This window comes from Phaenicophaeus curvirostris, chromosome 12 (assembly GCF_032191515.1).
Source record: "Phaenicophaeus curvirostris isolate KB17595 chromosome 12, BPBGC_Pcur_1.0, whole genome shotgun sequence".
NCBI lineage: Eukaryota > Metazoa > Chordata > Aves > Cuculiformes > Cuculidae > Phaenicophaeus > Phaenicophaeus curvirostris.
Genome location: NC_091403.1, coordinates 5,417,435 through 5,441,840, shown reverse-complemented (window position 1 = coordinate 5,441,840; position 24,406 = coordinate 5,417,435). Strand labels below are relative to the sequence as shown.

Below are 24,406 nucleotides of genomic sequence, written 5' to 3'. Positions count from 1 at the left end.
CCTACCCAATGCAAGCAATATGCCTTCCATCTTTTCTTAATTACTTGTGGAGCAAATGATTACTTTCACCAATAGAAAGACATTAATTTTTTTTAACTGGGATTATAGGTACGTTTAACCCACGAGTACGCAATCAACCACCACCTTCTCTGTTCAGTAGGCAAACATGTACTGTATTCCTTGAGAAATATCAGAGACTGCCACATAAGCAAGCTCAACATCAGCTTATAGGAGTCCATAAGCTGTTGATGTAACTGTTTCCTTTGTCTTACAAAGAAAGACAAGAACTGAAACAGTCTCTCATATCACTTGTATGACACTTGATGAAAACTGACTGTATTCACATATGATCTCCACCTGACTTCAGATTTCAATTTTCTCTCTTTTTTTTTTTTGCCCCAGAAGGAAGCAAAACCAAAACATTTCAACATTTCTGTACAGGTCCTGTCCAGCTAACCAGGCTTCAAGGGATTCTGAATCCTATGTTAAGTGCAATAATGTTTGCAAAAGAATTCAAACCCCATAAAAATCAAGAGCTGCAACCCATGCACGACTGACTGTAGTAAGAGCAGAATATATGTTATTACAAATGCCTAATATATGCTCTGAAGAGAGCTTCTACGACATATTTTTCTTTACCTTCATGTATCTCATATGACAGGACCAATCAGACTGAAAACATATTTAGTCAGAATTAATTGCATATGTAATTAATCATTCCATCTAAATATATGCTCTTCCTAAGTCTACACCAAACTTAAGGCGACTCCAAGGGCTGAAGTATCCGCTCTAATAGTTGGCTCAGATCAGCCCTGCAAAAGGGGTAGAAAGATTCAGATGGTCCAGCTCAAAGGGCACGAGAGGCTGGGGGAAAAAACCCCGCAGCCCTACAGCTGGTTTGTAGAGCTTTGACAGGGCCATCGCTGTATTCCTGGCACACACTCCTGCATCACACAAAGCACGTTTAGAAGATGATGTTATCTTAGTTGCATCTTGACCATAAACGAGAACAGGTAGTGACAGACTGCAGAACGTGAGGGAGGAAGGTAGCTGTTCACCCTAACTAAAGGTACATATGAAAGTGAGAAGCCAGTTAAATAAACTAATTTAGAGCCTCTGGGTTATACTTTTTGGCTGTCCTTTTAACAACAAATCCAAGCTACATAATTCAGAATGCTAATAATTCCTGCTACAAACTTTTTCTTCCTGTTTTTAAAACATTTGAGCTTCGTATTAGTTAATATAAAAAGTATTAAAGTTCATGATTATATAAAAAAGGAATCAGAGCACTCAACTGCTAGCTTGTATTTATCTAAGCCAGAGTAAATGTTTATACAATATCTGCCAACATAACAAAATATGCCTGTCACTTACTACATTAAACATGATTACGTACAGCTTAATTTACTGAATAGTAACTTAAGTAGACTTTAGAGGTGCATAGAATTTTATAGTGTGAATAAAGCAGGAAAAACGTCTATTCTCTTCTGCCACAAAAGTGATTGCAAAGCTTTACAATGAGCTTCCTGTTGGTCTTGGAAAAAGGAGGGAACCTCAGAAAATTCTCTGTGAAAAGTATTTGTATGGGAGAGCAACAGACCAACAGTAAAAGCCTCCAAGACAGTGGGAAGCTGTTCCTTCAAATAATATTTAAGCAAAATAATCAACATTACTAAGGAAAGGCTAACAACTTAGAACAGGGAGGTATCCTAATAAAGATGGAAATAACTGGGGGGGGGGGAGAAAAAAAAGAAAAACACACATTTACAGAGCAGGGAACAGTATTTTGGAGGAAGTTTGCAGTAATTCCTGCACATTATGTGTGAAGCGAGCGTGTGTACATGGAGAAGCTACAATACCATCTGCACAGCAAGTGCCACATATGTGAGCATTATGAACCATCATCGCTGCTGCTCTGCTCGAGCCTCAATGTATTCTAAGCCACACACACATACAAATTACTTTTACACGCTGAGGGCCGGATTCTGCTCAGATTATTCAAGAGCCGACGCCTGCGATACAAGCACAACCCTGACCAGAAGTAAGAAACAACTCACAGACAGGCAGGAACCCACTTATTTAAGATCAGCTATAGTCACCCTCACCAGTGGGATTTCCACCGGAACGACAGGGTTTTCAGCACATCAACCTCAAGCACATTTAATCGCGTTTTTCCACGCACAAGATAAAGCGCAATGACAACCATAAACCCCCCCCCAAACCCCCTCTGAAACGCCAGCACAACGCCTAGAAATATCTGCCTGACCTTTCCTTTCCAGCCGGCGCTTATAAATAATAAAGAAGGCTCTAAACCCTCGCTAATTGCTCCCCGAAAGCAGCCGCGGCTGCTTCTGCAGCCGCCCACCCCCCAAAAAGAAAAGTTTCTCCGCACCTGAGCATCGTTTTCAGCGGGAGGCGAGGAGCTCGGAGCGATCCCTGCCTCTCTCTGCGCGGGGAGGCTTCACAACCGACTCCGAGTTATTTGTTTCCATCCATAATTGATGGGGGAGCTTGAAACACAGCTCCCTCTGCCTTCCCAGCGCCCCGGCTGCTGCCGGGGAGCCCGTAAATCACGCCGAGAGCGTCTCAGCCCCCGACTCACCCCGGGGGGCGCTTTAGCAGGGGAGAGAGGGAAGGAGGAGCGACCCAGCTCGTCTGCACCGCGCTCCGTACCTGGCGCTGCCCGCGGCCGCCGCCCGCCGGCGGGGCTGCTGCCTCCTCCTCCTCCTCCTCCTCCTCCTCCTCCTCCTCCTCCTCCTCCTCTTCCTCCTCTTCCTCCTCCTTCTCCTGCCGCTGCCGGCCCCGCCGGGCGCCCCATCCCGGCTCTGCGCTCCGATCCAGCGCGGGGGAGGGAGCCCCGCAGAGCCCACCCCTTCCCGCCTGCCTTTTTTTTTTTTCCCCTTTTTTTTTTTCCTTTCTTCTTTTTTTCTCCTTTCTTTTTTTTTTTTTTCCTCTTTTCTCTTCCCCCCTCCCTTTCGCTTTAATGCATTTATTCTCGCTCCGCCCCCGCGCACGCACCGCGGACAACTTTTCGGTGCCCCCCCCCCCCCCGCCTCCTCCCGCTGCCCCCAGGCGGCTCCCACCGCACCCAAACCCACCCCCCACCCCGGCAAACTTCGCCTGCAGTTCCCTCCCTCCCAACCCCGCAGTAACTGTCCCCTCAACCCCACCGCATCCCATCCCATCCCACCCCACTGCATCCCATTCAACTCCACCGCATCCCACCCCACCCCATCCAACTGCATCCCATCCCCATCCCACCCTGCTGCATCCCATCTCACCCCATCCCACCCCATCTTACCCCACCGCGCCCCACCCCACCATATCCCATTCCATCCCATCCCACCCCATCCCCATCCTATCCCCATCCCACCCCGCTGCATCCCATCTCACCCCATCCCACCCCACTGCATTCCATCCCATCACATCCCATTCCACCCCACCGCATCCCACTCCACCCCATCCAACTGCATCGCATCCCACCTCATTGCATCCCATCTCACCCCATCCCCATCACATCCCATTGCACCCCATCCCACCCCACCTCACCCCATCACCATCCCACCCTATCCCCATCCTATTCCCATCCCACCCAACCTCCCCTCCGGCTCCAGCCCCGCCACCGAGAGGCGTTGTGTTGGTTTTGGGTTTGTTTTTTTTTTTGCTCATCACCGGAAATTCTCATTTCTGCTTCGAAAGACAAAAAATAAGTGTGCAAGTAGTTCAATTCCACAGGCTAATGTGGCAGAGGAGAACTTTGCATGTGGGGGGGTGGGAGGATGCCCTTGAAATGACATGTTTTTAAGTGCCTGTCCACCCCCCACCCCTGATATTCCAGAAACAAAAGGGTTTAATCCCATAAATGAAGTCCAGGAAATAGCTGTCACTAATTAATTTTTCTTCACATGAAAGACAAATTAATTAAGGCTTAAAGTGCCACGAAACATTTTGGATGGCCCCTGCAAGAGGGGAAAAAAGGATTACTCGCCAAACTGTATCATCTGTGCTTGTTTGGTGGGAAATCAGAAACAATCTGAGTAAAAACAATTTAGAGATTGGGGAAACATCTCCGTCATCCACACGAAATTCCCAGATTCCTGCCCCTTGGCTGCATGCTGCCGCCACAGCAAGTAAGTCCTTGCACAGGTCGCTCTGGAAGACAAGAGTTTGATACTCCCAAGCAATCTTTTGGGCTGATCTAGCAGGTTTTCACGCACGCACCACTCGCAGCGGGAGCGTTGCCTCTTGAGAACTGATTCATCTAAGCAAGGGCGCCAGGATTTGGCCCATAGTAAATTCTCTTTAGAGATGGTGCCAACAAAATCTCTCAGCCATGGGAATAGGACGTTTTTGGCAACTCAGTCCCTTGGCTGGCTGGCTCTGATGTTTCCTAGTGGTGACAGGCTAGAGGCGAGATCATTATGGGCTTCCTCACAGCAAACACAGCGCGGCTATGTTGCACCCCAGGAGCTTGTGTCTGGTTAAAGGTGTTAAGGACATTATTTTCTCTTTCTCAGGAACGGCCTTAATCTGAAAATCATCAAAATTTGCACAGCGCACGAAAACGCAGCGCGGGAGACTACTCGCTTGGTTAGGAATCACATTGCAACCTGAGGACAAAAAAGGCTCAGCGTGCCTCAAAGAGAGGATTCAATTCACAGAATAGCTCTGTGCGCTTTCCTCTGAGTCAAACACTCGGGGCAGACCCACTGTGTGTGGATTTCTAGAGGGTACAGGTACCTCGCTGCGAGCTACCCACACCAGGGCATAAGAAATGCAGGATTTGCTTCTTGGATTTTAGATGGTGCCAGCCAGAAAAACTGCAGTCCTAGAAAAGCCACCCATATTTTCATTCAATACAGGCTTTTTTGTGACTGGCATGTAGAAATTACTCAGCAACGTTGCCCAGTTATCCCTGCAGCCGGGGCATGGGATGCAAGGCACAGCCTCTGGCACCTGCTTGCGCTGCGACTGCTCAGTCCCCTCTGCGCTGGGAAGGGACCATTCTTCCCACTATCCATCCCAGCCACAAGCTGACTCAAGGCTTCCATGTATCAGGCTGAGAGATTAATATGGTTTAAATCTCCTTCTGCTTCAATTAAGCAGATGACACAATATTGAGAATCGGATCACATTCCTGCAGGGCAAAGGGTTTCAATTTGAAGGACAGCATTTTAGAGGATTTTAGTATAGCCAAGACTAATATCTTGTGTCTACGCTTAAGTAAGGTAGTTTATTATAGTTCCAAAATTTGCTGCATGGCTAGAAGCCACTTTATGTGAGGATTTAAAGTACGTGCACTTACAGTATGTGTGCAGTCAGGGAATTACATGGCCACAGGTTTTTAAACACAAATATATGCAGGCTCCTATTGATATGATAAACTATCAGTAACATGTGCTGCAAAGCTTCTTAAATCCTCATTGACACAACAGACCACTATTGTGTCAATAGCGTGCAGATTAATGGGGTATTGTCAGGCTATTTTAGGCCTTAGCTTTCATTTATCCTAAAACTTGTTCTTCATTGTAACTCTTAACCTTTGGATTCTGCCAACACATTTCTTGTCACAAATATACTAAAGGAATTAAAAGAAACCTGGCTTTTAAATGTTAATTACCCCTAGAATGATTGATTTGTAAAAGAAACACATCAGCAGAATCTGTAAGTACAGAAGCACAATAAAATGGACTGAGTGTCAGCCTGAGCACCAGCGCTGGCTCCAATGAGACGGTCCCTGTGTGTGAGACGGTAATGAGAACACTTACTCACCCTATCTCATAGGTATAGTTTATGGATCATTCCTATTGTCTAAAGGACTTTTCACCCCCCAAGTGTTTTACAGACTCAAGCAACACTTGTTCGCAAATCTGAAAATGTAAGGAAAATATTCAAAATTTACATACAGATAAAAGAACCACCATCTGTTAGAACAAATTGAGTTTTTGCTTCATTAAAATACAGATAACACTAAACTAATATGCTTTTAAACCAGATATTTCATTATGCTTGAATGCCTCCGTTGGGTTTATAACCAAAGCTGAATTGATTTCAACAAGCAGAAGCAATAATTAAAATAACTACCTCAGCCACATGGTGATTTGGTGAAAAAAAAATGCAAGTGGACACAGCGCAGGGCAATCTGCACCTTTTGGAAACCAACATCAGAGCATGGTTGCCCAGGAAAGTTTGCTGAAATGGTGCATCCCTAGGAAATACCAAGCATTGAGGAAAATAGTATTAATGGTTTCATTCTGCCTGAGCCAAAGCTGAATCAGTGACTCAGCACACTAGGGCACAGACGCAATGGGCTCTGGATGAAATGCGAAACATATATTTTGAGGACATGTTCATTTAAAGCTGTGTCATTTCCAATAAAGCCAGCAAATGTCAGTTACAGAAGGATGGTCTAATCACAGCAGTGCCAAGATGTGATGATCTGATATCCTAAGAGTCATTACATTTTAGCTTAATATTTTCCTCCTCCCTTCTCTTTTATTCCTCCGAAAAGCACCCCATTTCACCAATGCATACAGACTTCTGCCCATGCTTGGCATTGCATAGAGGAACCAGTAGGTAATTAAACACAGATCAGATACATAATTTCCGATGAAGTAGACATGCACAATTTTCATATTCACTGTCCTTAAATCTAAGTTGCAAAGTGCGGATGTTATGACTTACCTTGACTGTAATTAAGTTTGATAATAAAAAAGAACAGAATTTATTTATTATGAGTGCATAAAACTAGTTGGACAATTTAAGGTGCTATTCAATGAGTAATGCTCCCATAGCAGGTGTAAATATTAGTCTGCCCAATAATATTAGTTTCTATTAACAACCTAGAAAAGTTATTTTCATATAGCTCTGGTTTTATGTGCCTTCTCAATATCTGGGGAGCCATTGCACAGGGCAGGGCAAGCATGTAGAGTATGCGAATAAATGTAGAAAAAATGTCAAGAAAAACAGGCATTTCATCGCTATGTATTGGTGAAGAATTCTGTCCTTTGTATTTTTAAGAGCATAAATGTAGAAAATAGGAAGCTCGAGCTATAAAGCTTCACAGCTCATCACCAGAAAAGAGTTAAAGCTACATAAGCTGAAACTGATAGCTCATTATGGTATTCCAACCACCTTGGCCTCACAAGGCAGAGTTTTCCAATGCTCTCCTCTGTTAGATGGATGGCTGCTGTTCCTGCCTTTAGCATCCAGTCTCCATGAACCCTTACTGCAGTCATTACCCTATTTGTAGCCACTTATTTACACCCATCCTCAGTGTTTCAGATCCCAAGAAGATGGGTCTTTAATCTGGCTGGAGTGCATTTAGATCTTATCCCTGTTCAATCACCCCAAACCTTGTTGCCTGGTGAAATATGGGTGAAAATCCCAGTGCTTGGCTGGCAAAGCACTAAAACCCAGGCAACCATTTTCCTTCTCCGAGTCCTGAGCTTCTAGCAGCATCAACGCAAGTCAGAAGTGAGACATTTCAGAACATTGTCGCTCATGATTTACACCAATAGGCTAAAAATAGCAAATTGCTAATATAACAAGCCTGTGCTGGGTTGATACAGACAAATAATTGGTTATAAGTCAAGTACTGTATAAAGAGTGGTAAGTTTAAGAAAAGACACTGTAATTTTATCCCTGTAAATAGTATCCAATTCAGGCAGCAAGTAAGTGTACTTCTTTATAATGCTTAAAGCAAATAATTTTCTCCTGTTTCCCAAATGACGTGAAACCCTTCTTTTCACCCGTCAGTTATCAGAAAATTATAGGAGCTGCTTTTAAACGATTATTTTCATAAAATATAGGAAGACACAAGACAGTTTCAATACTTTCTTTAGCATCTTCTTGCGTTCTGTGTTGAGAGTTGTTTTTAAAGTTTTTCTGACTATCAAAGCTTCAATTTAGCATTGTTCTATCTTTTTTTTTAATATCTTTAAATATCTTTAATATCTTTAATCTGCCTTCTCATACAGAGGGATGTGTAGGAATCTCGGGTTATATGACCATCACTTGAAGGTGCAGTGATAATTTTCTGCTAACACTGATGGGCTGTGCATCCGAACTTGGCAACTTTGTCCTGGCTCTGTATCAGAATCTACATCTGCTTCCACTCCTGTCAATTATCCTTCTGGCTGGTGTAAGAAATGGGTCCATACTGCTATTCCATTCCCACTCATGATCCCCTGACTTCAGTTTACCTTGAGAGGCGTACAGAATAGCATCTATATTGAATATTTAAGTGATAAATCTAATAGTTGCTCTCAGTTCTTACTTGGGCAAAAGTCTGGCTGAAATGCAATATACTGGCTCTTCAATTCTCCCATTGACCTCTGGGGAGGTAGATGGGCCAGTAATTAATAAGAATAATTGGAAAACAAATACTTTTTTTTATGCTTTGGCATTATACTGCATGGGTCAGCCAGCGGGATCACGTGGGATCCTGTGTGGATGAACCTGAGGCAGTAGAAGACCAGAAATTCCTCCTCTGCTGAGCCTGTGGAGCTGGCAGAGAGAACCCTGTGTCAGCAAAGACAGGAAAGACATATGTTGTAATATGTTGCCTTGTGTATTTTACTACTTGAAATGTGCTTAGAGTGAAATCTAGATGACTGTATGTCACAGGTAATAAAAGGGATGCAAGCAATAAACATAAATGGGCACAGTCTTGTAAAACTGGTCTTGCCTGCCTGCAAGCTCCTCATCAGACCCAACTTTGAAAAAACAACTCTTTCAGGTCAACTATTCTGGCCATGGCACTTTCCTGCAAAGATCATTGCAATAGTAAAATGTGATTAATTCCTAGTCCTTGCAAAAGAATAATCTTGTAAAAAAAAAAATCTCAGAGAGGTACAGGTGCACAGGGCAGAGAGCTGGAAACAGAAAAGCAAAGCAGAAGGCACTGCCGTGGTGCCCTTTGTGGCCACGTATAGAGTGGTAGGTATTGCTAACTCCTCTCAGCGCTTTAAATGTCTACTGGAATCATTAAAACCAAGAAAACACCATTTTCTGTACAATGATTAGCTTTTCAGTTAGGTATATTACATCGCCTATCATTTGATGGGGAATTCATTTCAAACATCTAAGGTAATATCAGCAAAACACTGTAATTAGATTTAATGGCATACTTCCAAGATTAATAGGCGATCTTCGCAGCCTACAATTTTAATTTCCAAACTTTCATTTGTCATACTGCTATTCAGCCAGTGCAAATTCACCATCCGCAGTGTTTAGTTACACTTTTCCTCACCTGTAGTAAAATCTGCTGCCTTTTTCAGGCATAGATAGCCGAAAAGACCTATTAGTAACAAATCTGCGTTCATGGTGTATAATCACAGGATGACAAGACACTTAATGTTATCTATTTTTATTATATATAGCAACTTCTGTTACACAAAATCACTTTTCAGTCCTGTTTTAGGGGATTACCTAATCCTGTAATTGATTCTGTGTGGTGAAGTCCCCCTTGTCCTATGGAGACCCAGTGACCTTCAGGACAGGAACAGGCCTGAAAATGTTCTGTTATTTCACTGTTATTTATGTGTAAATTACAAGACAATTTAGGATGGGAACAGATGATAATTTAATCTTTTTATTTACCTCATTGGGCTCAGATTTTAAGTGTTTTATGTCCCGGCCCAGAATAAAAAATTACTCCCTACCAGTAAGAATGACCAAAGACAAGACTGATGTCTTCTTTAAGGCAAATAAAATATCCCCTTAGAAACTTAGCCAATCACACAGGTTCCCAAACAGCTCAGAGCTACAGTAAAGCTATTATCTACTATAACTGTGACATCCCAGAACTTGCAGTTAAGGGGTGAGGCAATTGCTCACTGGTTATAAATACCAGCAGATTAGTTTATCTATAGATTAGTATCACGTTACTCATTCCAGAGTCCCTATAATCCAACAGGAATCAGCTTGGCTTCATATACCAACAATCACATCCTGCACAAAGGTGAGTCCACAGGTACCGGCTGATGACATTTCATAGCCAAGGAGGTTTCAGTTTTACAGAAAACAAGCAAACAGGCATGTGTGCACGTACAGACTCAGACACATCCAGACACACATAAACCTTGCTCCTTCGCTAGCCCACTAAATATAACTCCATGGATTAAAGCTTTAAATATGACTCTAAGAATGCAATTCAGTACAGTCTGAATCTCCCTTGGGCGAGCCTGAGGTAGATCCATGGGCTATCAGAGCTAAGCAGCTGTCCAGCCCAACGCTGACTCAGGAGCCAAACACCTACCTCATTTGAGTGACAGCAAAACAGTTGTGAAGGATCAGACAGACATTATTCACGGCTGATGTAGGGAGAGCGCTCAGAAAATAGTTAATACCAGTAATCACTAAGAATAGAAAGGTAAACAAACTGCTTGTAAATTTGTGTCTGCTTGAATTCTGAAATAAAGCCTTACCGCATTTCTCCAGTGCATTCCTATCCAGGAAGAGGGTAGACTTTCATCCTAGGTTTGAAGAAAGATGATCAAACTATTTACTTTTACCTCTGTGACACATACAGAAAGTTCATAGCCCACATATAATCAGTAATGACAGGAGCTGCTGCCTTTGGCATGTTAACTTGAGTTTCTGTTTAGCGTATGCCCCTTGACATCTCAGAATCTGACTCTAGCCTTTGTTGAACAGAGACATAGGTGGATACCTTTAATTATTTTACAAAACTTACAGCCTTACCTAATATTAGAGTTTGTTTGAAAAAATGACTTCTAGCTTTGTTGAACCTCTGTGTTCCTTCTTGTGTGCTGGCTGCGGGCTGCAAAACCCTTTCTACTGAGTAGTGATAACAGAGCTGTCCATGAAAGCCTTTTGCTCTGTTCTGTGCTTTGCAGGTTAGTACAGAAGAAAAATTTCTACTTACAGAAGAAGAGTGAGTACAAACAATTACTATTCTCTATATACACCAAATTATCAAAAGTAAGAGGTGAAAGTAAGTGCAGGTGGCTTTTGAGCCTTCGGACTTACTGCTACTCCTTTCCCCTCATTAACATTTGAAATGGTGCACCTTGTTTGAGAGCTCATATTGCTGACCCTGGGACACATCTTACTCCTTCTCTTTGGTGGGTGCAAGATGACATATTTTCACCTCTGAGGTGACAGTAGGTGACAATGAGATAGGTAGCCCATTTCATCCCTACACTGTTTCGCTGATCACAGTCTGCCTGTATGACTGTACATGTCAGCCCACTAATCTTAAGCGATGCAAAGCTCCATGGACTCTGGGGAAATACCATTGTCTGTGACAAGTCATGCAGGAAACAGTCATGCAAAGGAGCTGTCAGGGAGGAGGCTTGGTCTAGAAGAGGGGGGTGCGTGGGGTCAAAAGTGTAGAAAGCACTTTGGATCCAAGGCAATATAAATTAGCAGTGGCACCTATTCTATCCCCCAAACCCTACTATTTGCAGCACATACTGCTGCACATATTTTGCACATAGCAAAAATATACAACAAAGAAGCAACCAGTGGTCATCAAATTATTACTAAGTCCTTTGGACTGTGCTTGACTTGGAAAAACAGGCTCAGGTAGCAATGCCAACACTATTATCTGTTGTGGCTTGAAAAAAAAAGTAAACCATGACATCTCCATTCTTGGCAAAACACAGAGGCTGCTTCAGGCACGCTGTTCCCTCTGCTGCTTGGAGTGATGCAGTCATAGCTGCTGTGGCTGTTAGCTACAGACCTCCTTTTCCTGTGTCTTTATGGATAAGAGGAGGGCACACAAAGTAGTTCTCTCTCTGGGAAGCAATGGAAGAAACAGCATTTGTGGCTTCAGCCAAAGTTTCCCAGCTCCTTTTATAGATTTAACTTCTTTTAATTAGTTGCATAACAAGGTGCCAGGATTTTAGCAGCCATGTTATGGCAAATAAATCATTTTATAATGAAGTCTCTACTGTCCAGTAGCCAAAGATAACTACAGGGTATTCTTAGCTTTTATATCAAAATCTGTTTCAGACTTGGGTATTTTATCTGAGTACTTCAGAGGCTGCCTGAATAACTTCTGTGTCCACAAGAATCTCAGTCACTGTTTAATTTGTGCATATGTACTTTGCATGCTGAGAGAATGCCTAGCTGGTCCTTCCTCTCCCTGTCATCATGAGCCACGTATGTGCATCAGGCCAAGAGCTCAACACTAAACCAGAGAGGAATGGAAAGGTCTCCACATCGCTGTGTAGCCAGACTGTATAGAAACACTCTCCATATGAGGAACGTAGAACCCAGCTGCATAAAGCACAGGATTAGCTGGCACCTTGCCTTCTGGCAGGTTCCCCTGCACTGCCCCGGGCTCAAAGGGCACTGCCAGGTAGGACAGCACTTTGTTCTGGCAGAGTGACGAAGAAGGGAGTAGAGTTGGGGGAAGACAGTGAAGGCAGAGAGGGAAGAAAGCAGACCGTCCAGTGCTAAGCCAGGTGGCAGATGGTTTTGCGAGCAGATCAGAGCCATTGGCAAGCTCAGACTCCCATTGCATCACACTGCCAGGACTGAAGCTCAGGTGAGCTTTGGACAAGTCAGAAGAGGGACGTTAGTCTGTATTACTCCTTGCTGGAGACCCGAGCGAGTAGCTGTCTGCAAGGTGGATCACGTATCACTTCTGCCCATCACTGATGTTACAGCACTGATGTCAGGCCGATAATTTAGATTCAAAATCCTTCCTAGAAGGATCAGGATAGCACCTGTCCATGTGTTCCTGGGGTTGCTGACCATCTGGGCTGCTCTTAAAGCTGTGTGGTTTTACACCCTGCCCACGTTTCAGGGATCCTGTATCCAGAACGTCATCCGAGAGAACTGCATGAGTTAACTTGCTCCCTGATCTACACCCCTTCACGGACTTTCGACTGAGCCAAAGTCTATGTTTTCCCCAGGACTTTCAAAGCCCTGATGACAGAAAGTCTGTTGATTTCTGTTGGAATTGCATGAAGATCCATCCCTCTTTTCTCAGTTGCCCAGGGAAAAAATGTGAACTATATTTTTCAAATGTCATCCTGGGGAGCCAACCCTCAAACTCTTCCTCACACATAAAATGTCCTGGCAGGATTACCATATAATATCCAATGCAGCAATGGAAAATATCAAAGGATCATGGTTTAAAATTAAAAAAGCACCCTTTCTTGTCTCAAAAGCAATATACTGTTCCTCTTCCTCCTTCTCCTTTCTCATCTGCAAATTGCCATGCAGTTTGGTCAAATGGGATTAAGTAACCACAATAAACATACCCATGCGAGGCCAGTAACTGCAAATGGAAGCAATCACTTTACTTTTTAGCCCAAACCTTCTGTTGCTGTAGCAAATGGGATTTTTTTTTTTTTTTTTTTTGCAGCTGACTAACAGAAGCCGATTTAGGCCCTTTGCACTTGCTGCCTGCAAGTGTTCCCACTCCAAAAATAGCTTATTGGAGACAGAAGTGTCAGTTGCTGTCTTCAACAGGCTGCTTTCTAAACCCATTGTTAGAAGGCACCTACTTCAGATAAAACCTGGCATGTCACCACGTCAGTGGGCAAAGTGCCATTCTAACAGATGGGCAGTGCCCAGGCAGCACTAGTTATTCAGTCTATATATCAACCTTGAGTAACAAGGTTGTATTCCTATCTGAGAACATCAAAGCCTGTAGCTGTGCTCTACCACAACCTGTGTCCTGCCCAGGGAGGTGGTTGAGTCACCTTCCCTGGAGGTGTTTAAGGGATGGGTGGACGAGGTGCTGAGGGGCATGGTTTAGTGTTTGATAGGAATGGTTGGACTTGATGATCCGGTGGGTCTCTTCCAACCTGGTTATTCTATGATTCTATGCGTTACTGTCCAGCAACATCTACAGAGTGTTTAAAACGTTTCTATTTGAGCCCACATTGCCCTGCTCAGCTGTGAGTAGCACCATGTGAGTAGCAATTTTATTTCCGTGCTTTACTTCCCACTGTGGAATTTCCCAGCAAATATGCAGGAAAACACTTTAGGACGCTGCAGTCATGGCAAAAACTTTCAGAAATACCTCAACAACTGTGGGAACAGCTAGGAACCACAATGTAAGTACCTCTGACTCAGGCTGTAGGAGTCAGCACAGAGTTAATCTCAGTGCTCAGGTCTCCCTATACGCCATGTAAACATATGCCCAAGCAATGATGCTGGTAAGAGCAGTCAGCTCTCACTTTGTACTAGTCTCACAAATCCCCCTACTCTCAAGTGCGTCACGAGAGCATCAAGCCTTGATGAACTGGGATTCATATACAACAGCCTCATGAGACTAACATGACAAAGAAATCTCCACCTTTTGATGCGTCTGTTGCAAAAAAGCCTCAGCTTTCTAGTGAAATGCCAGCCTGCGCATGGAGACTTTATCTAGGTTCTTCTGTACTACCTTTTGTATTAAAACGTGTTACAGAGAGTCTCAAATTAGTGCATGTAAACTATATCTGCGTCTTTTCAAAATCCCCTCTTATATGTCCCATGAAGCTATTAGTTTAGCTATCGCTAGGTATTAAAATTTAAAAGGGTCACTAAATGCATACTGCTAGAAGGAAACAACATTAGTTACACATTACCAGAACAAAACTAAATTAAGAAACAGCTCATTTCCTTTGTACCATCAATATTTTACTCAGCTATAGCCTGGATGCTTGTACTCACAAAAAGGAATTAATCATTCATGTGCTAATGTACATCCATTATTTTTAAATCGTCACTTAAGTAATCATTTTTGTGTGTGCTCAGATGTGTGATGCCTGCTTATGAAAGTGCAGGAAAAATCAATACAAATTAAATAAAATTTAAATGGTGGATATCTGTGCAACAAGCAAAAGAGTCCTCCATGCAGTAAAATTGTAATAAAATTTCAGTAAAACCGTTAGCAAGTCATAACTTGAAAAAGATACCGGTCTAATGCTATACTTATTTATATGTCACTCTACCCTCCTTATTCTGGTGCAAGCAAACGCAATGCAACTCATCACAGATTCTGTCTTAAAAGCTGCATAAAACTGAAACAACAAAAGCTTTATCGCCATTTAATTTGGTATTGCCATTTTCAAACAGTTTATTTACCGAGAATTGCAGTGCTCATATCATAACATCATCTGCGTCTGCACACCTAGGAGGTTCCCAAAACCCTTCACAAAGGGGGGTGCAGGAAGCCTCCCAGAAACACTTCCACGTGCGGCATGCACCAGGCTCCCTGCTTGCACTGAAAGTTGCACACCAAGCGTGGGAAAGGAGGCACCGTGGCTCAGCAAAACCAACATTTTCCTCTCTTGCACAGCTTTTAACATCTACCCAGCACAGATCGCAACAATCACAGCCTCATTTCCTCTCCTCCCTGCAATGGACTAACTGTATCTCCCGGGCTGGATTTGCTGCTGCCTTGGGCTTGTCATTTACACCGGATAGAAAGTGCTTCCAAATCAAGAGCTCTGCTTTACCCAGATATAAATTACAGCTACTTTACTCAGACATAAATGTCTATCTGAGGTGCAAAGTAGTGAAGAACAGCAGTTACTGCTGGCTGCATATAAGAAGAGTTAAGATGGTCCCATAGATTGGAGCCCACAGTCCCATGGAAATTAAATCCTCTTTTGCTGGAAGTGTGATTGCTTCTTTTGGACTACCCATATCAGTGAAAGAATACGGTAAAACCGTTATATCCCTGCAAGCAGAGTGAATTGCATAGAAAAGCGGTAAAATATTGAAACAGAATTTGGTATAGCAGTGCCGTAGGTTTTTTTTTTCATTCTACTGCTTCAGTAATTTTATGGTGATGCATTTTGATGACAATTTAAGGGAGCTCTATGTTTATGAGGCAATAACAAAATCTCCTACAAAATAAATTCTATTAATATATGGTGCGGTTTCTTGCGAATTAATAGAGGTGAGCTGGAACAATGCTCAGGAGGAAGCGAGAGAGTGTGTATCTTGACTTCAAGCTGGGAAGACCTGGGTTTTGTTTTCAGCTAAGACCAGACATTCTCAGCCTTTGAAACAGAGAAAAAGATCCAGCAGGCAATACTTCCTTTTTGCAGCACCTTCTGAGGCTTAGTAGTGAGTTCCCACTCAGCTCTGCATCAGAAGCAATGCTTTTGGATATTTGATTTTTAACAGAGGACTTATTTTTTTCCTCCTCTCTTTCCCTTCTTCCTATATCCAAGTCTTTTCCACTTGAAATTTTTGTGAAAACAAGTGCATCTCTTTGAACTCTTTCTTCTTCACCAAGACATTATACTTCCAACTGGCTCATCCACAAATATTACTAAGTGTATAGCAAAAAAAAGCACAAAAATATATTCAGCTTACCGATAAAGGATAATAGATGCACTGTGAACTGACCATGATTCAGAGATCTATCGTGAATGACTATATTTTAGGCTACAAGGAACTGAGAATTTGACTTGTCTTTGGAGAAATACCTGGTGAAGCTGGGTTTGGTATAGGAACTCCCTGCGGAGCACGCAGGAGTTCAGCACACACCACGTAGGTATCAAACTGAGCACACAATTTATATACCCTGGCAGCGCAAAGCAACCAGTTACTTCAGTCCAGCACACAGCCATGAGTCTATAACCTTGGACAATGGGATTGGGTCCATTTATTTCATTTCAGCCTAATTAAGTGACAATGCATGGTCGCAAGCAGCACATGAAGAAAAAAACAGCTGCCAGATGAAGCATCCACCAGGTCTAAAAGCCATCGTCAGTTCACTGTGCAGGACAAGCACTCTTGCAATTACGCAGTTAACTACATCTGGAATTTAAAGTTCTTCCCGTTTTGATCAAATTCAGCTGTTGTCAAGGCCTACAGTGAGAGGGAGGGAAGGAGGTGAATGGGCAGGCAATGAGCTTCTCAGCCTCAGTGAGTGCCATCTGGGTGGGTGGAGGAAGGGCCCTCTTCTAAAGGAGATGCAGTTGGGTTGCTGAAGGTGACAAAGGTTCTTTGCATGAGCTGTCTGCGTGGAGCAGGCTGCTTAAGATTAAAGTTGCTGTTTTTAAGAATGTAAAGATTGACCTATAATTTCTTTTTCTAGGTGCCTAAAGGACTAAATGGGTCTTTTCCTCCTTCACAAGCTGCAGGTTGGCTGATTCAGTGTTCCCTGTGCCCAGGGGCCTCCACAGCTTTCTGTGTAGAAGAGAATCCCTGCAGAGAAACCAGAATGGGATCCTGCACAGATACAGTGAACTGCCCCAAACCTATGTGTGTGCATCTGCTGTCTCAAAACACACACGTGCCTTTTTTTCGCCTTTGCTCAAATTCAGCAAAGTGTAAGTGTCCTGAAATGCACTTCATAGGATGCAAAAGATAAAAATGTCTCTTGTCTTGCTTGTGCCAGTTTATTGCTAATGTGGGCAGGTGATTCATCAATGGATGAGATGAGATTTTCAAGTTCTTTTAAAATGATGAGGTAGTTTTCAGAGCTTACACAGTTTGTGACTAGATACATGATTTAGGAATATATTTGTCAAACAATGCATTTGACAAGTTTTAGAAACATTTCTGGCTAATTGCTTTTATTACTCATCAATCCTGAAAGAAGAATAGCAAGATAAGATTGTATTTTAAAATTTGTTTTTTGCTAGTCTCTCTCAGCACAGCACAGTGAAAGGCAATCTAAACACTGGATTCTTGTCTCCCCATGATTTTTCTTTGGTTTATTGTTGCTTTTCTTTGTTCAAGCTAGACTCAAAGCTAGACTCTAGTTTCACTTGCAAACTTGCAAGTGAAACTAGACAGGAGATTGGCCAGTTTCAGACTTGAGTTTACAGTTTCATAATTGACTGGTGTAATTACGATTGCTTTCAGCACCCTGTGACTCTTTTACAGCACTTTGATTTTTTGTTTTTCACTCTAAACCATACCTAACTTACTGGGTCCCATGCAGAAATACCATCTTCAGGATTATATTTTCCCATTAAAAGCTTGACGGGAAGATGGATTCGGGGCTCAGACACATGCTCGCTTAACAAAGCAGGTGCAGCAATTTCCTCAAGCTGTTTGTTACCACCTGCCCGTCAGACGGTGCGTCCCGCCAAGGAGTGGATGGAGACCGTGTTGAGCGCTCGGTAGCTGCTTCACTGCAAAGTCCTGTGGCTTAGTTAAAATCCCCAGACACGTTCCCTTCCATCTGCAGATGGCTAAGCCTCGAACATGCTTTTAAGACCCACTAACATACATTGGAATTGGGAACGATCCAAGCAGCTTCCCTGCCTGAGACCAGAGTTGCCAGTCCTGCGATGAGATTCACCAGAGGACTTTCAAACCAGTCCCAGGCAGCCGCTGGGGTTGTGCTTGGGCAGAGGAGTCTGCCAGCACCAGGGCTGGTGCAGGAGCAGGTGCTCAGGCTGAGCACACGCATCCCCTCCTGGGTGCCGATGCTCATTACCAGGGCCAGCTGCTTTTTACCACCCCTCTGCCAACCTTGGCTGCACCGTAACTCTGCCTGTGCCTCCCCCCTGTGCTTGCTGGGCAAAATCAGGCAGTTGGCTTAACCACCTGCTTAAACTATTTAAACCTACTGTGGTTTTAAAACCATGATAGCCTAGAGGAAAACCAGGGAGAAGTCTTGGAGACCGTTCTGCGGAATAAATGTGAGGAAACTTCTGATGCTGGACTGCTAACTGGGGAAAGAAAAGCAGCAATGTCTTAAACCACAGTAATCGTTTGTTAACTGATACTGTGGGTTCACAACATCTTCTCTGGGACTACTAGAGGGAGGAGAGAGGTTACACTCAGATGTAAATCTCTGCAAGATCAGCATGTACACACCCTTCACAATCCTGCTTATGCAGCCTGCACATAAGCCTACAAGGAGCTGTAGATTAAGGTTTTTCTTCATAACACACATATATTTTTTGGAACTTACTTAAGCTTTGGAACTTAATGCAGTCTGCTAAACTATTTTTTATTGAAAACCCCCCTTCAGAACAACGTAGAAGGCTTATCACCAGCTGATGCTGTGAAGGCAGACTATAACATTGAGGGCAAGAGCCTGTGTGTCCACAGTAAATGAACTTAGTTTCTGAGAATGTGCCTTACTCAGGCGTAGCCCTGGAAATCCACGCCACCAGGTTTATTGGCGTGGGACAAATTTACTGCCTGATCCAGTCCTTACAGGTAAGACCCACCCATCTGCACTTATCACTCTTTCTTAGAATTAAAAACCCATTGCTAAGATACAAAGTTCTTTGATTTGTGGTATAGGATGTTTCTTTTTCTTTTCTGTACATTTTAAAGTTATCTTTATCTTCAGCAGGGGGTGATAAGCTGTGGCGTTGTCACCCAAACAGCTCAGAAATGCCAGCTACAGCGAGCAGGGTGAGCAGAGGCGCTCCAGAAGCTAATGAGAGTGGAGGGATCTGCATATTCATAGCAGGAGGGAGACTGAGCAGTGTATGCAAACTGACCCACTGCCACCAATGGGTGAGCTGATTATTGTTTATTTGCAGGGGGAGAGAAATGAATTCTAACTGGCTCAGACACTTTTCTTACCGTGAAATACATATTCAGCTATAGCAAATGACTTCAAATCAGAAAAATGACATTTTTGTGCTGGCTGTTTATATAGAGGAAGCAGTGTAAGGCACCCACAGCTGCAGTAGCTGCAGATTTTCAAGGCCAGACTCAAACGCATCATACTTTGTCATTAGCTTTCATATTTGTTATATCCAAGGCTGTCCAGTGCTTTACAGGGAACTCAAGAAAATAACTTGACTGATTGGTTGACACTCAATATTGTATGACAGTTCATTGTTTTCGAGAGAGTTTGTATCTTCACCTGAAACTTTAATCACAGAATCACAGGCCCAGTCCTGTTCTTTATAAAGACAATGTCAACGCCATCAACTTTGATAAGTGCACAACTTGGTCTGCCCTCAATAAAACCGAAAACTTATAAACCACTTCAATATTAAGAGTGCGTTTAGCTGAGATGAGGGTTGGAACTTCAGAGGCTGTTGCTGATTGCTCAACCCTGATGCGATGGCTAGTGGATATGGGCAAGTAGAGGGGTAGCGGTAAGATGATGGGGCACCATCAGGAATACAGCTTTCCAGAAAGACAGATGAAGCTTTAATCTACAATTCCCCCTTCAGATAGCTGTCTAACAGTCGTGACAAAGTTGGTGGGAGCGGTTTGAAGAAATACCAGAGAAAAGCCATCTTTTGTGTAATTGTGCTAGGCTAATTCTTATTTCTAAGAGAAACATTCTAGAGAAGCAGCCTTCTAAAGAAAAAGAAGAAAGATATTTGAGACTATATGTGAATACAGTCTAAAGACACAGTAGTTAGCAGATGTATTTTACTGATCAGACTACATCTGGAGCGATGTACCCCGTGCTGGGGTCTGCAGTTCAAGGAAGACACACATACTGGACTGAGTCCAATGAAGGAGAGAGAAGATGATTAAAGTCTTAGAGCATCTGCCAGACAAGAAAGGAGATGAGGTTGTTCAGCCTAGAGAATATAAGGTTGAGGGGGATCTTACTAGTGTGTATAAATTACCTGACGTGGGATGTAGAGAAAACAGAGCTAGACTTGAGCCAGCAGTGCTCAAGGAAAAGGGGCAATGGGCACAAATAGAAATACAAGAAATTCCATTTAAACATAAGAATCTCCCCGCTTTTTTTTTAACTGTGAGTATGGTCAAACACTGGCACAGTTAGTCCAGGGAGGTTGTGAAGTCTCCACCCTTGGAGATGCCCAAACCTCAACTGGACACGGTCCTTCGGCTGCCTATTCTTGCTGATCCAGCACTGAGCAGTGCAGTTGGACTAGATGATGTCCAGAGGTGTCTTCCAACCTCAGCTATTCTGTGTGAACCTATGATTATTTTATATAGGGAGCAACTGGGAATTATTAGCTTGTTTATTATGTATAAAATTTTATCAGATGCATTTATGGGTAAGTATTACTATTTTTGCAAGTTGACGTTGTGTGGTCTAGTACTGGAAGGTGTCTGTATCTCAACGTGAGTCAGGAACTACAGTACTGAAATCTGTAAGCAGTCGATAGAAGTTGTGCTCCAAACTGTTTACTTAGAATTTGCCTTTGACTCCAGTAATAACTAATACAACCTATTTTCTGCTAGCAAAACACACTCCTTTGATGCCAGCAAAAAATTGCAGTGAGTGGGCCATTATCTTAGACTTTCCTTCTGTGGACAACATTGGAAAAGGCAGCTTTTCTTGTATTTTTTTTCCCGTATCTGTTCAATAAGTTTGGAAATGAACCATTTGTTACTTCAGAATTAGCACTATGACTGTTCTTCATATGGAAATAAGGTTATTCTGCTCTAATGAAACTGCTGAACTGAATGCACAGTTTGAAGTTCATGACGCAATGAAATTGTGATTTATGGACCTTTCTTGCAAATTACCTGTGTTAACATCATACATAATATATTTCTATCACTAGACATTTGAAAGGAGTTTCCTTCTGCAAGAATCTTCTCTTGTTTATTGTTCCCTCAATACTGTCCCATAGAAGGTTTAAATTTTACAGCACACTAGAAACCTCTTAAATTTCTGCTTTCAGATAAATACCTGGCAGTGTCCAGGCTCAGTCCGCTTGGGTGAATGTTACAGTGGAAATCCTTTCTTCTGTACTATCACCAATTTACATATGGTCTCAGCTCTGGGAAGGCAGGTCACGTTGTCAGGATCTGCATTGAGATGTGACAGAGAAAGAGGTAAGAAAATCAGCAAGCTTCTCAGTCTTCAATGTGATGGTCTCTGGTCCCACATCTCCCCTTGTCTTCTTGTCTGTGCTCAATGTTAAACTTTTTACACGAGAAGGCAAGAAAAATCAATGTGGGATCAAAGAATTACGGAGAGATCATGGTGGATCAAGAAGCATTTTGCTTATTTAGGATTATAATATGAAAGGTAAAAATAAGTACGCAGAACTAAAAATGCAGTGGAATAGGAACAATGTGGTGTGAATTTCCCTCTGTTGCATTCCCACTGAATTTCATTCATTGAAAATGCTCAATATATGGCAAATATTTGGGAGACCAGTGCCAGAGCAGTATTTTGTGTATTATGTGGATGGAAGTGTACTGGGAATCTGGTCAGCAGTGTAATTGTTTATATTCATTATAAACAATCTGTGTTATTTGGCAACAAACCCTGCCTTTCTGAGCTGACTCTTGTTGCTGCTGAGATAGTTCCATCAGCTGCTTGTAATTTTACTTTGGGGGCATACAAAAGTACACTGTATTTCTTCCAAATTATCTGTGGGAGAAACATGAAGAATACACTAATGGCCCCTTACTCTTGCGGGACCTCTTTTGGCCCCCTTTCAATAGTCTCTAAGGGCCATGAGAGGATGCAGAATAAATTTGGTTTGTGTATGTCTTGTAGTAGTGTTATATACCTCTGCATCTTCTTTTCTGGTTTTAATCCCCAACTATTTTCAGCTTAAACAGTGATACCAGATAAAACAATGGAGAGAATTGCTATTGAAGGTAAAATGGAGCATGAGGCAGAGGAAAAAGATCTTGCTGTGGAAAAGTTAAACAGCGATTTGGCTTTAAAGATGAAGCAAATAATACAGAAACCATTTTCTGAGCCCTCTACCCTGCACCTGAAGCACGTACTTGTGCTCAGTATAAATATGCACTTGTGCTCCTGCCTAGAACAAGGGGACTGTAAAAGATTTTCTATCAGATATCTGGGAGATTCCAAATGATCCTCTACTGGGTCAAAGCAAGGACTCAAAATCTGAACTTTTACATCCCACGTATGTGTTCTAACAACCAGGAACTGGGCACACATAAAGAAGATTTCTCTGTCACTCCTGAGCTGTTCCAATTTGCAGCAATAATTAAATATTCATTAAACCTAATGAGAGATGTATTATTCTACAGTCCAGCAAGTCTGAGCATTCAACTTCAGTGTCACTGATGCAGGTTTGAGTCTCTGCTCCAATGACTCCTTAAAGCAAACAGGCACGGCTGAACTGCTGGACTGGGATTGCTTTTGCTTGACTGACGCTTTCCAGAAAAGAAAGAAACCCTAAACCAAACTGTTTGTTGAAAGAGGCTTGACCTGCTCTGCACGAGCCCTACCACATCCCTGCTACTTCTCTGACCACAGACCTGATCATACTCAAGCGAAAATATTATAAGAACATGTCCCAGCCAACAGCGTTTAGGGAGAACATTTCATCAGCATGAACAGTTTTACTTCCTTCCCATGCTGACAGCCTCCACTGCGGGGGAATGTGTTTGTGCTCACACCTGTGCCTGGAGATCACAACTGCACAAGAACATGAAAGAATTTTTCCACATACATTAGGCGCTTTAAAAATTTTCCAATAGATTTTTGTTTTCCTGTTTTTCTCCCCTTGTCTATTTTTGCTAAGCCTATGCTTGTCATGCATGTAGGCTTCAAAGTGAGAAAGATTCTTCTTTTATTCTGAAAGCAGCTGTTTCTACTATGGGAAAGCGCATTCGCTTTGGCTGTGATCTTCCTCCAGGAAGGTGAGGCGCTGCTGTCAGCTTACATCCAGGCTATCCCAGCTCCACTGAGTTTGACCCAAGGACAGAATTTAGCTCCTTGTAATCTCTGCTGCTAGAAGCTGAGCTTTAGCTCTCCTTTAGCAAGTTTGGCTTCTTCCCCCATCCCTCTTGCTCTGGCAAAGTGCAGCAGGAGCTTCTCTAAATTTTGATCAGGCAATTTTCATTTGTTCCGTACTTGGGGAGCGGGATTTATTTACTGAGGACTTAAATTTCTCTAAAGTAGAGAGAAACCAAATAGCACTGCTCTTTTAAGCATGCCTCCGCGTTTAGAAAGCATTAGGTTACACTTTCCATTTGAAGCTTTTCTTCTTAAAAAATAATTCAGACACCCCTCCCGAGACTTTCCCGGCACTGCCCCCTCCTTGTAACCCAATCCACCTCTGCCTGAGAACACAGCTCGCTACTTGCCAGGTGTGCAGGCATGTTTGTCACATAAAAGAGGTAACGCATGACTGTTGGCAACATGAGCTCTGTAAAGGCATTCAAAGAGGGCTTTATATATTTCTACAGATAAGGTGTGTGATGTTTCGCTAACAGGATAGGATTCAGTATCTCTATTTTCCAGTAAATGTACTTTTTCCTCTATCAGCTGTGAATGAGAAATTAATTTTATTGACTTTTTGGATGGCTTTTGATTAGAGATGGATCTCTTCCCACAGGCATCCTCTGACACCCTTCCTTTACCTGAGTACTATCAAAACTAGTAGGAGGCAACCACCATTTCGATTTGAATGAATTCTCTTGTTACTGTAGTGCCAGGCACTCAGCATTGTCTGACCCTGCAATCTAGAAACCCAGAGTTTCTGCACTCCTGGGAAATACTTCTGAAAAATAGTGATAACTTAAGATAATAATAATTCTCAGCACTCCTGTAAAGCTTTTAATCCACTGA

The 24,406-nt window shown here is 42.8% G+C and overlaps 1 protein-coding gene across 12 annotated transcripts in view; it reads right to left on the bottom strand.

The window, feature by feature from the left end:
* SEMA6D (semaphorin 6D) overlaps positions 1-24,406 on the bottom strand; it is a 132,914-nt gene that overhangs the window by 29,623 nt on the left and 78,885 nt on the right. For 9 of the 12 annotated variants that reach the window (XM_069867058.1, XM_069867067.1, XM_069867065.1 and 6 more), the window contains exon 1: positions 2,674-2,729. The exons of 1 other annotated variant lie outside the window; for it this stretch is intronic. The gene's annotated coding sequence lies outside the window, so the exon portion shown is untranslated. 2 more of the 12 variants (XM_069867060.1, XM_069867059.1) reach the window with 2 other exon arrangements.